This window comes from Lactuca saligna, chromosome 3, assembly GCF_052625555.1.
Source record: "Lactuca saligna cultivar CGN05327 chromosome 3, ASM5262555v1, whole genome shotgun sequence".
Classification (NCBI taxonomy): domain Eukaryota; kingdom Viridiplantae; phylum Streptophyta; class Magnoliopsida; order Asterales; family Asteraceae; genus Lactuca; species Lactuca saligna.
The window spans coordinates 168181437-168194366 of NC_136419.1; positions in this window are offsets into that span (position 1 = coordinate 168181437).

Sequence of the window (12930 nt, forward strand, 5' to 3'; positions counted from 1 at the left end):
GAAACTCTGCGATCGGAAAAGCTTTACGCCAAACTCTCCAAGTGTGAGTTCTGGCTCCGGAGTGTGAACTTCCTAGGTCATGTAGTCAGCCAAGATGGAATCCATGTGGATCCCTCTAAAGTCAAAGCTGTTGAAGGATGGGCAATCCCGAAAACACCTACGGAAATCCGTCAGTTCTTGGGTCTAGTAGGCTACTATAGGAGATTCATTCAAAACTTTTCTAAGATCGCCAAGCCACTTACTTCCCTTACGCAAAAGGGCGTACCATTCAAATGGACAAACAAACAAGAGATTGCGTTTCGGACATTAAAGCAAGCTCTCTGTAGCGCCCCTGTACTATCTCTACCGGAAGGAATGGAAGATTTTGTAGTCTACTGCGATGCGTCAAATCAGGGCTTAGGTTGTGTTCTCATGCAGCGTGGAAGGGTGATAGCTTACGCATCTCGCCAAATAAAGACACACGAAGTAAATTATACGACCCATGACCTGGAATTGGGAGTCGTGGTCTTCGCCTTGAAAATTTGGAGGCACTACCTGTATGGTACAAAGTGCACCATCTTCACGGACCACAAAAGTCTCCAGCACATCTTGAACCAGAAGGAGTTGAACATGAGACAACGGAGATGGGTTGAATTGCTAAACGACTACGAGTGTGAGATCAAGTACCACCCAGGCAAGGCCAACGTGGTAGCTGACGCATTAAGTCGGAAGGAGTACTCTAATCGCCACGCGAAAGCTCTCTCGATAACCATTCAATCTCATTTGGCCACTCAAATTGCAGTGGTCCAGTCGGAGGCCATGAAGACGGAAAATAAAGCAAGTGAAGCACTGCGCGGAATGGAAAAGAACCTGGAGGCAAAGGAGAATGGAGTATACTATTTCATGAACCGTATTTGGGTCCCTAAACTTGGAGGGTTTAGAGATGTTGTTATGAAGGAAGCCCACAAGACACGATACTCCATTCATCCCGGTTCAGACAAGATGTACTTGGATATTAAACAACACTATTGGTGGCCTAACATGAAGGCGGAAATTGCGACCTACGTTAGTAAGTGACTTACGTGCGCCAAGGTAAAGGTGGAGTACCAGAAACCCTCAGGATTGTTACAGCAACCGACAATCCCGGAGTGGAAATGGGAGGGGATTTCTATGGATTTCGTGACCAAGCTACCCAAAACGTCAGATGGATTAGACACTATATGGGTAATAATCGACCGACTGGCGAAATCTGTCCATTTCCTGCCAATTAAAGAATCCTACAAGATGGAAAGATTGACACGTCTGTACATTCGAGAGATTGTGAGACTCCACGGAGTACCAGCGTCTATTATCTCGGATAGGGACAGTAGGTTCACGTCACGATTTTGGCAATCACTCCATAAGGCGATGGGAACAAACCTCGACATGAGCACCACTTATCATCCACAAACGGATGGTCAAAGCGAGCGAACCATCCAGACGCTCGAAGACATGCTCCGTGCATGCGTGATAGACTTTGGGAAGTCTTGGGATACCCACCTACCTTTAGTTGAGTTCTCATATAACAATAGTTATCATTCGAGCATCAAGGTGGCTCCTTTTGAAGCACTATACGGGCGTAAGTGTAGATCACCGTTATGTTGGGCTGAAGTAGGTGACACCCAGCTAGCAAAAACACATACGTTGGACAAAGCACTAACGGGACCGGAGATCATTCGCGAAACCATGGAAAAGATCGTTCAAATCAGAGCTCGATTGCAAGCATCGCGTGACCGACAAAAGAGCTACGTTGATAAACGATGAAAGCCCTTAGAATTTCAGGTCAGGGATCAAGTACTGTTGAAAGTCTCACCTTGGAAAGGAGTTATTCGTTTTGGGAAGCGGGGAAAACTGAACCCACGATACATTGGACCTTTCGAAATCGTCGCCCGAATAGGTCCGGTAGCATACAGACTGCAACTACCCACAGAGCTGAACAGCGTTCACCCCGTGTTTCATGTCTCTAATCTGAAGAAGTGCCTATCAGATGAAACCCTCGTCATTCCCCTTGACGAGATCGAAATCAACGAGAATCTCCTGTTTGTTGAAGAACCAATTGAAATCATGGACAGGGAGGTGAAGCGTACTAAGCAAAGTCGCATCCCGATCGTGAAAGTATGGTGGAACGCAAAGCGTGGGCCAGAATTCACGTGGGAACGCGAAGACCAAATGAAGCAAAAGTACCCTCACCTATTCTAGCATTCTCAAATCTAGCTGTCAAACAGAATTTCGGGACGAAATTCCCTCTAACGGGGGGATGATGTCACAACTAGAAATTTTGTGTCTTGAAATCACTATACTCAAGTAAATGTTGAATTCAAAAACTCACGAGCATGTATGATGCTTACTCAATGGAAAACTAAACCCCAATTCACTACATCAAGCAATTGGAAACCCTAGAAGTTCTTGATTAGGTCCATTTTGGACTAGGACTTCCTTATTGGACTCTATGGACCAATAAGCTACCAATTTGACTATCATGGGCTTAGAACCCTTAAATGGGCTCTAATTGGACCCACATCAATTTAATTCAACATTTTGGGGTCATTTTGGGCCTAGAATGAAATGAATTAAAAGCTTTGATCCATGATTTAACCTAATCTAGCTTAATAAAGCATGAAAATCACAATTTTATTTTATAAGGCCAATGAACACCCTAACTAACTCTAATATTGGGCTTAGGGGCAAAAAGCCCAAATTTTCTTTTTTTTCTTCAAAATTCTCGGCCCAAGGCCCACATCCAAGAAGAGATGAAGAAGAGTTGACTATTTGCTTGCCACCTCTTTATTTTCCCATGGATCTCCATGCAAACACATGTTTCCATGCACATCCCATACTCCTAGGAACATATCACTTTAAAGATCATTTCTCCTTTCCCTCTCACTCACTCTCAGCCGAAACACACACACACACACAAATCTCTCACAAACTCTCTCTAGATTACTCAAGGAACTATCCTCCCTCTCTATCCAAAATCTTGAAATTTGGCTTGGGTTTCAAGAGGATTCTTCAAGATTATCATCATCCTTTGGTAATTTTTTCCATGTCTAAGCTTCAAAACTACCCTCTCACATGAGATCTCTTATTCTAAACAAGTTTCTTTGGTGATCATACTCCTAGAAAACTCCATAAACTCGAGATCTTCATCAAGGGGTGCTAGGGCCGAAAATCACCAAGTTTTCTTCCATCTTTTCTTCAAGAACCGAAACTACCCCCTAAGGTGAGCTTCATACCCCCTTATTTTCGGTTTTTATAAGTTTTTATGGGGGAGAATATAAGCAAATGTGTAGATCTATCATTATGTGTATGCCTTGTATGATTTCTATGCTTATATGTGTGTTTTGTATGATTATGATGTTGGATCTAGTCATGAATCACTAAAAACCGAGATATACTTTATGTTAAATGATACTAGTATAAAATATACTACTACATACAAAGTATACCAAGAAAAATAGCTAAGTGGCTTAACAACACATACTTTGGGCTAAAAACTCATTTTTTTTAGACATAAAATGTTAAAAATACAAAGTTGAAGGGACCAAAATGAAATACTTTGAAATGTGATGGGTGAGATGAGTCAAAACAGTTTCCATAACGTATTTTCTGAAAATATACTCTTTTGGAGGATTAAAAACATAAATTTCAAGCTTAATGGGTTAAAAATGACATTTTCGGCCCAATAGGGCCCAATATGCGAAATTTCCCAAACTCGAGGGGCTGAACCTTGTTTTTCTGTAAAACAGTGGGTTATTAGTGTTCTAAGTACTTTTCAAAGGTCAAAAATGCTTTCCATAATTAAAAAGGACCAAAGTTGCAAAAAATTTCCAATTTGGGCCAAAAGTGTAAAAATTGCAAAATGAAGGGCTACAACCGAGAAAATTGTATTTTCAGGGCCTAAAACTATTTTCAACTAAAAAGTTGCTGAAAAATATCAATTTCATTAAGTTTTGATGTTAAAATGCCAAGAAAAATGGTTTAAGGACTAAACCGGAAATTAATTTACTTAAAGGGGTGAAAAAGTAAATTTACAAAATAAAGAGGGGTTGTAAACAGAAAATTTCAATGATAATTCAATACACTCGTTGTGAACAAAGACTGACACTACGACTCTCGATGAGTTACAATACACAATATCACCAACAATCGTTATCAAACGAATTGATTTGGTCTCGAATCAATAACAAATCTGAAACTACTAACACTACGATGCTCAATACACACATGGAACTCTCGGAACTCTATACTCTCGTGGAACTACTCAATACGTCGAAGTACCTTCCTTAGGCCCAAAAGTTTCAAATCATGCTTGTTGGGCCTAGCTAGCCCGATGACATGATCTTTAGGCCCAAAGGATACTTACTTACATGTAGTTGGGTCTAATACGACTTAACCTCGTGTAAAAGGATTTTCAATGGCAAACGTGCTGCTGGTCCCCAAGGGTCCTTCGGTACTGCTAGTAAAGTCGGGAACTCACGATTGCGAGTTGGGCTTCGGGCCCTTCGCATTCGCTATGGTCTTGAACGACGTAGGGAAATACCGAGGGTTTCGCACCTTCTCTTTTTCCCTTCGGTCGTGGGGCTACACAAGTCCGGGAGGGTTGGGTTATGTGAATAAGTGCGAGCGACGCCTAAGAGATTGCTTGTACGGTTGTCAACTGGACGTTTTCATTAACGTACGTTACAACAATTCACAACCCACTGTATACCCAATGCCTCCGGAGCTCAACGAATACCTCTAACGTAACGAAACAACAACACATAAACTAATTAAAGCAAAGTGATAGGAAAACATCGGGTTTTCCTAGGGTTTTCAACTAATACACTTACGAACTACATGCCGAATTTTACAACTCGTACGCTTACATCTATGGAAAACAAACAAGCATACTCACGGATCTTCACATATTTTTTTTACGCTATATTATTTTCAGAAAATATCGGATTTTCTGGTGGTTTTCAAAACAATACAAACATTGGATTTTAAACATTACTTATGAACTCACCAATATTTCATATGTTGACGTTTTTCCAAAATACTTGTATTCTCAGGTACCAGGTAAAGTGAAAAAGGAATTTTACTCTATGATGTTTTGCGAGTGTTTAATTTACAACAAACAATTTTATTTTTGGGCATGTAATATTTTGGTAACGATGTAATGGATGTTAATTCTATCGGTTGTAATATTCAAATGCTTGGTAATGATTGATGTTATGTTTCATATATATTCATTGTGATGGTATTCAATTGAGTCACGACAGCCCCCGGACGTTTCCGCCGTCTGGTTCGGGGGTGTGACAAAGCATGCTTATGTTGCATGAAATAGCCACTAGCGAAACTAGTGTAACTAGAGTATGTGTGTTTGTGTGTGACCGATTTTATAAGTGTGTATACACTCTCTCAAAGTTTCCAAGAGTTTGTGGTGATTTGTGATTCCATTTGAGGCATTCACACTATTGGTGTTTGGCCCTCAAACTCCTTAGGAATCAAACACATCATCAAAAGGTATGTAATCTCATCTAATTCTTTTATGTTTAAAAGTACCCCATGCCATGTTAGATAGGTTATGAACCTTGGAAAAATTATTATTTTTCATGTATTTAGACAAACATAGATCCAAGGTTTATTAGGGTTGCATGCACACTTAGGAAGTGTTAGATTGCTCAAAACCCAACAGTGGTATCAGAGCCTAGGCTTGCTTGTTTGATACTTGATGCAAAATAGTGAAAAAAGTCGAAATTTTTGCTGTCTGCATGATGGACTCGCCGAGTCCATGGGGGGACTCGCCGAATCCAAGGCAAAATTCATCCTACTCGCCGAGTAGGTTCGTGCACTCGGCGAGTAGAAGGTTCAGAATGCAAATTTTCGACTTTTGCTGCTGGAAATGGACTAGAAACTTTACCCTAAACTGTTTTGATGTTTTAAAACTTATTTTAGTTGGTGTAATGGTTGTTCTAATCCATTTACAATAGCATATATCAAAATTTCATGCTTTGTATGTGTTCATATAATTCTTGAAACTTTGATAATCATGTTCATGTTCTTATGAATATAGAAGATGATAGGAATTATTTGCTGAATTGTTTAGGATTAATTCTTGATCATTTATGTGTTTTAATGGAGTCCATAATTTGTCCTCAAGTTATGGATATCCAAAGGTCACTTTTCTTTAACACACATTAAAAACACATAAGTTACATAAAATGAAGAGTCTTCATTTTATGAACCTTTAATTCATAAGTTATGAAATGAAAAGTTTTGAAGAGTTACAAAACTTGCCCTCAAGTTTTGGAATTTGGAAAAGTTTCACACACTTTAATAAACTTTAATTCCAACACTTAGAATTTTAAAAGTTAAAATTCAACACTTATACTATTTATAAAATTAATGGTTATTTATATATATATATATATATATATATATATATATATATATATATATATATATATATATATATATATATATATATATATATATATATATATATATAAGAACAAGTCGTTTTACCGTTAGTAGGCCTCATTCACGAAGTCGGTCTATAAGGTGGGTATAAGGTTGTTGCCTATAAAATGGCGACTTAATGGGTGTCCACTCTCACCCACCGCTTGCTTGATCGGTGGAGGGTCGTTAGCCGAACGAGTAGGACAATGACTTTAAATTCTCATTAAAAGTATAATGAATATTATAAAGTAACTAAATATTTTTTATTTTATTCCCAATCTTAGTTACTTTAGGAAAAATGTGAATTTGGTGCTAGCCCATGGAATTCACACTTTGTACCTTACCAAGTCGTTGGTGGAGCGTGTGTGGTTAACCGACACACTAACTTGGACTAGTAAGGATCACGAAGGGTGACTTAATGTTTGTCATAGATCAATGGAGCGTGTGTGGTTAACCGGCACATTGATTAGGTGATAATATTAAGGGTACCAAGTGAAGTGGTATGGTTATTCACACCTTGTTTTGTGATCCTCGGCATCCCAGTCACAAAATATGAGAGGGCACACTCGAGATTGAAACATGCCATTGAAAAGTTCAATGAATCTCAAAAGATCTAGGAATTTCAAATCCAATTAAAACCTAATAAATTATTTCGTTTTTCATGGTGGAAATTGGTGAATCGTCATTCGCCTACCTTCAAATATTTTATAGCTTGGATTACGGCATCCCTTTTCCAAGTTATAAAATATTTTGTTGGGTCCTAGCCTTAATATTTCATATTGGGTGTCATATTAAGGATTTTGAATCAACTAACTTGATTTTCTCCCATTATAGATGTTTGGTTCAGACAACTATGATCTTCCGAAATCTCTTGAAGATGGTGTCACTCAACATCATGCTTCACTTCCTCCACCTCCTCCAATTATTCTCCCTCACCCACAAGTTCTTGAAAAGTTTAAAGTCACTCAATACCAATTGGCAAGCATAGTCTATGTGTGCTCACATCTTGAAGATAAAGTCACATATTGACAAGCCGGGAGAGTTGGGTGTCAAAGTCTCGTGAAAGTTGGATGTTCAATCACTTTCTTAGTAACATAGTGAGTCTCTTTGGGACTACTATGAGACAGACTATGACATGATCCTTAATGATGTTATATATTTGCTTGGTGTTGTGGAGTCAGAAATGATTTGGAACACCAGTAAAGCAAATTTGATTAAAAGATCAACTTCCCAAACCTTAAATGGACATTGTCAATGGTAGCATTGGATATCTAGAAAAGCATTTCTCTTCCGAATAAAAAGGGATCGGCCATAGTCAACTCGGTTGACCAAATGGTAAAGAGAAAGACTAAGTCTGAGATAGTCCCAAGTGCCATTACCAAAGGGTCCATGTGTTTTGTTGCCAAAGGGAGGGACACTGATTGCGAAGCTGCCAAATTTACCTGAAAGATCATAAGATTGATCAAGTCAAAAAGTTCGACTCTACTTCAGTTAAAGTCCACTGACTAACTCTATTAAGTTTCTATTTGGAGAATCTTATTACATAATGTGAATGGCTCACATGTTGATGTTTTTAAGAATAAAAGAAAAGATAGGAAGCTTAAAGTAAGTATATGTTGATTCTGATTGCAAAGGTGGGTTTCGATCGCATGGTTCGGTAATCAGAATTTTGAGCTGTTGCTTAAGAGTTATAATATATTGCTTATGAATAGATAACAACAAGGTTTTCATGTGGATTGTAAGGATAAGTTTTTCCGCAAAGTTTTAAAATAAAATAAAAAAAGGGTTTTAATTTTATTTGTTTTAAAAAATATCCTTACAATGGCATCTATGGAAAATTGTTGCTTATATGTTTCCAGTAATAGCAATATTGGAAAGTGGATTTGATTCTTTCATTTGTGGCAGTGTCTAAATTTACCAAATGAAGAAAGTTATTCATCACCCAAGTTTCAATTGGACAGAAACTTGGAATCATACAAGTTGTATTGTATGATGAATGATAATTTTCATCTTTGAAAATTAAGACTAATTCTTTGATCACATGTATATGTGAGTCAATTAAAGGACTAAGGAATTAGGTACACTGGGTGTGCGTTGGTCAAGGTTCACCACAAAGATTGATTTGTCATGATTTACTAAAGATTAGTAAATATGATTATACTTATGAGGTTAAGTATAATTCTGTAACATTGGAAAGGTTACAATGTATGACAAAACAAATGAGAAGAATCAAATTAGGCAGAAAGATAAAAGTTTCTCAAATCTGAAAGGATGGGAGAGTACTTTAGTATCATATTTCATGATCATCTTAATGATTATGAAACCATATCATAAATTCATACTCTAAGGACGTCCTAGTGCTTTGTTTTGGCTAAGAAAAGAGGTCATGAATTGTTGCATTGGTTAAAATCTAGAAGATGAGTCATACTTCGTTCCAAAACAATTCTTAGAGTCATACTCCAAGATTGTAACATTGAGTGACATAAAGTAAGGTTTAAAACACTTATCAAATGTAGTGTAAAATGTTTCTACCCTTGTACATTTGAGATTGGTAAGTTGTGATGTCTTGGATGAGACAAAGACCAACTAAGACCAATTGTGTGAAGTGTTAGTCTTGATAAGAATCCGCACTATCCCTTGAATATTTGTTTTGTCAAGGAATGGTTCTTGACAGGGGAAACTTATATGTCAAGGGGACATTGGGAGCCTTAAAGATCCTGAAAGAGTTTCAAGATTTAATCAAGAGTAAAACCTGCAATTTATCACTAGCACACGACTTAAGGTTTGCAACCTATCGTGTTGACATAATTATTATTTCTGTACCTACTTCAAATAAGTTGAATTTGCATGTGAGTTATCAGAGTTCAACTTGGAAGCATTGGTGGGCCTTCTGCTACCACGGTGACAAGAAACTAAGATTGAACAAGTTTAATCCATGTAAGGCTGAATTTATCACTAACCTTATCTTGTGATTATGGTTTTGACAAATTCACATGGATAGGAATTCATACACTATAAAATCTAAGTGTCATAAGGTTTCTCTCCGATTCATGAGAATGATGGTGAGGAAACACTTTCACTAAGTAGATTTTAAGTAGATAGCAATTGTGTTATTTGCATTTTCAAAAGTCGTTAGTGGAGCGTGTGTGGTTAACCGACACACTAACACGGACTTGTGAGAAATGGCAAAGATCTAACAAATTGAGACTATGATTACGACATCCCTTTTCATAGTTCTTGAAATTGCTTAGACACACATGTGAGCTATCTACGGAAAGGTGTATGAATCTAAATTTCAGAAGTCCAGCAGATTTCTGGAAATATGTCGAAGCTAGTGGGAGCATAAGTGTTATGCTGATAATCATCATGTTAGTGGGAGATGATAATTATGATTAGTGTTGCAAGTTAGCAATGTTAATTATAGAAAACAAAGTTTCAATTCGTGAAGTTGCAGGGGTTGAAAAGTTGTTTAGCTATAATTAAGGGAGAGGAAATTATACTTCATTTCAATTCTAAAGCTTAGATTGAGATTTTAATCATCTTTAGTCAAGAATATATATATATATATATATATATATATATATATATATATATATATATATATATATATATATATATATATATATATATATATATATATATATATATATATATGAATTTTATGTTGGAATGGTTCAACTTGAAGAAATTCTATATATTGTGTTTTCAAAATTCGATTATGACTATGGCATCCCTCTTCATAGTTAAATTTTGAAAACATGGCAAATAAAAAATATTGTAGCAAAAGACTGGTCTAGTATCATGTCTTTATGTCAAACATCATGAATCGTGTCCCATATGCTTCGGATATAGGATCGATTTCATGTGCTATAATATTCATCCTTTCTAAATTTTCCAAACGCTCAGGGCATTTAGAAGGGAAAAGTCCAGAACTGGATATGACTAAAGTAATTAAGCAATTGTCGAGGACAAATCTGAGGTTCGCCAAAGATTGGTTGCTCGGGGAAAGTTGTAAGTATGATGTAAGTTTTCGGAAAGGACCGTATTGACATATTCTGAAAAGAAGTAACTCTTGTTCGAAAGTGATAGTCCAAATGGGACTATGGAAATGTCTCCATAGGTGGAAGTTATTCAATCTATGTAAGATTAGAAAACCTTAATGCAAGAAGGATGTTCAAAGCAATGTACTTTGAATATGAGACTTCCGTTCCACAGAAGTTGACCTTCTTTGGAATACTTTGTAATGACTGGTGACAAGGTTTTGGTGACTTTGTGAATAATCATTACACGAGGAACATTGCATAAAAGTTTAAAATCTAACAGATTTTTGGTAAATGATGGGAATCGGAGATTCTCACATTTACAATAAGGATTTGGGATTGTGAAATGAGTATTATTGGAATCATGTTCAATTGATCTACATCACAATGTAAGGATCATAGACAAACATAGTGTGCATACTTGGAGTATGGCATGACTATTGTTTACAAAACAAAGTGTACATGCCAGGAGCATGGGACGACTGTTGTTTTTATTCAAGTATTAAGTTGATTGTTTGAAACATTATACAATGAATAATGTGTAATCAATATGGTGATAAATAAAAGGTGGTTCTATTTATATTCAAAAGGGTTCTGAGACCATATTAGATTCGATTATTATTGTGTTTCACTTTGCATGTTTTGACTTCCAAAATAGCTAGGTTATTCTTTCCGAATGACTAAGTTATTTAAACACTCCACAGTCGTTCATATGTTGGAAGTAGGTATGAATCAAGACTATCATGAATCGAGTTTATAGATGGCTAAATGGGTTTAGTCATAGCAATGGTTGCTACAACATTCATGAGTGCTCATAAGTTATGAGTATTGGAATAAACCCACGCTCACTTGTATCACTTCATGAAATTTATCTCGAGTGATCGTGAGACGGTAATATCATATAAATCTTCAAACCTAGAGATATGAGTTGTTACCTATGAGTTGGTTGTGCATTGATTGCACGTAAATGCATCAGTAACTTGATGTTATAAAACATGCATTTGTGTACAATTCAACAAGTAGTAGAACAATCATATGAGTCGAAGTTTATCTGTTCCTTCTAGAAATAGAAGCGATATCTGGGCCCCTCGATGATTTTGTTGTGACCTATGTACCGGCCGGTCAGAACTAAATTGATGTGTTCGATTAAGTTCTTTGTCAAACAAATCGAAAATCGGGAAATAAACTGTTGGACAATAAGTACGATGTTGTTCCATGTATTTGTCCGGCTGATATCATGAGAACAGAGGATTATATGATCACTTATCTAAAATGGCGCTTCATAGTTCAACAGAGTTTTCGAGAGCTACGATTGCTGGTTGGTTCCTGAAGTAACATACACAAATATAGTTATTAGACTTATCCAAGTGGGAGTCTGTTGGATAAGGTGTCTAAGTCCATAACTTATTTGGTACATACTTGACCCGACCCGGCATGGTCCATTTGGGTTGCATTTCATCCAAACTATTTATGGATAATTTTATGAGAGTTATACACATATGTTTATTAATATATTGTAAGTTATAATATATTAATATGAAGTCATGTTATTTAATTAGTCTTAGTCTTAAATTAATTATGAATTAATTTAGAGATTAAAAGGAAGACTAATTAGATTGTGGGCTATTGGTTTTATATGGTGTGGGCTAACACTCATTTGTTAATGGGCTAGGCTTGTATGGAAGTCCATGGATGATCCATGGAGGTTTTAACCCATGGATACTTGGAAAAGGAAAGGTCATGGGTTATTAGGGTTTCACCCTAATCATGTACAATATATAAGCATGCTTATGTTGCATGAAATAGCCACTAGCGAAACTAGTGTAACTAGAGTATGTGTGTTTGTGTGTGACCGATTTTATAAGTGTGTATACACTCTCTCAAAGTTTCCAAGAGTTTGTGGTGATTTGTGATTCCATTTGAGGCATTCACACTATTGGTGCTTGGCCCTCAAACTCCTTAGGAATCAAACACATCATCAAAAGGTATGTAATCTCATCTAATTCTATTATGTTTAAAAGTACCCCATGCCATGTTAGATAGGTTATGAACCTTGGAAAAATTATTATTTTGCATGTATTTAGACAAACATAGATCCAAGGTTTATTAGGGTTGCATGCACACTTAGGAAGTGTTAGATTGCTCAAAACCCAACAACATCCACATTACTATGATCATGTATACCCTATATAACTATCACAATTGCGTTGTGATTCATCGGTATAGTTAGATCCTGCACTTGTTCCATGCTATAGCACCTAGTGATGTATGTCCTATCATCGTATATGTAAACGTACTCATGTAAGTGTAATCATGTAAATGTACTCATGAAGATGTACTCATGTAAGTGTATATATGTAAACGTATTCATGTAAATGTACTGTAATGCTCTATGTGTCCTAGCTGTAATGTGTGTTCTCTCTCTATATAG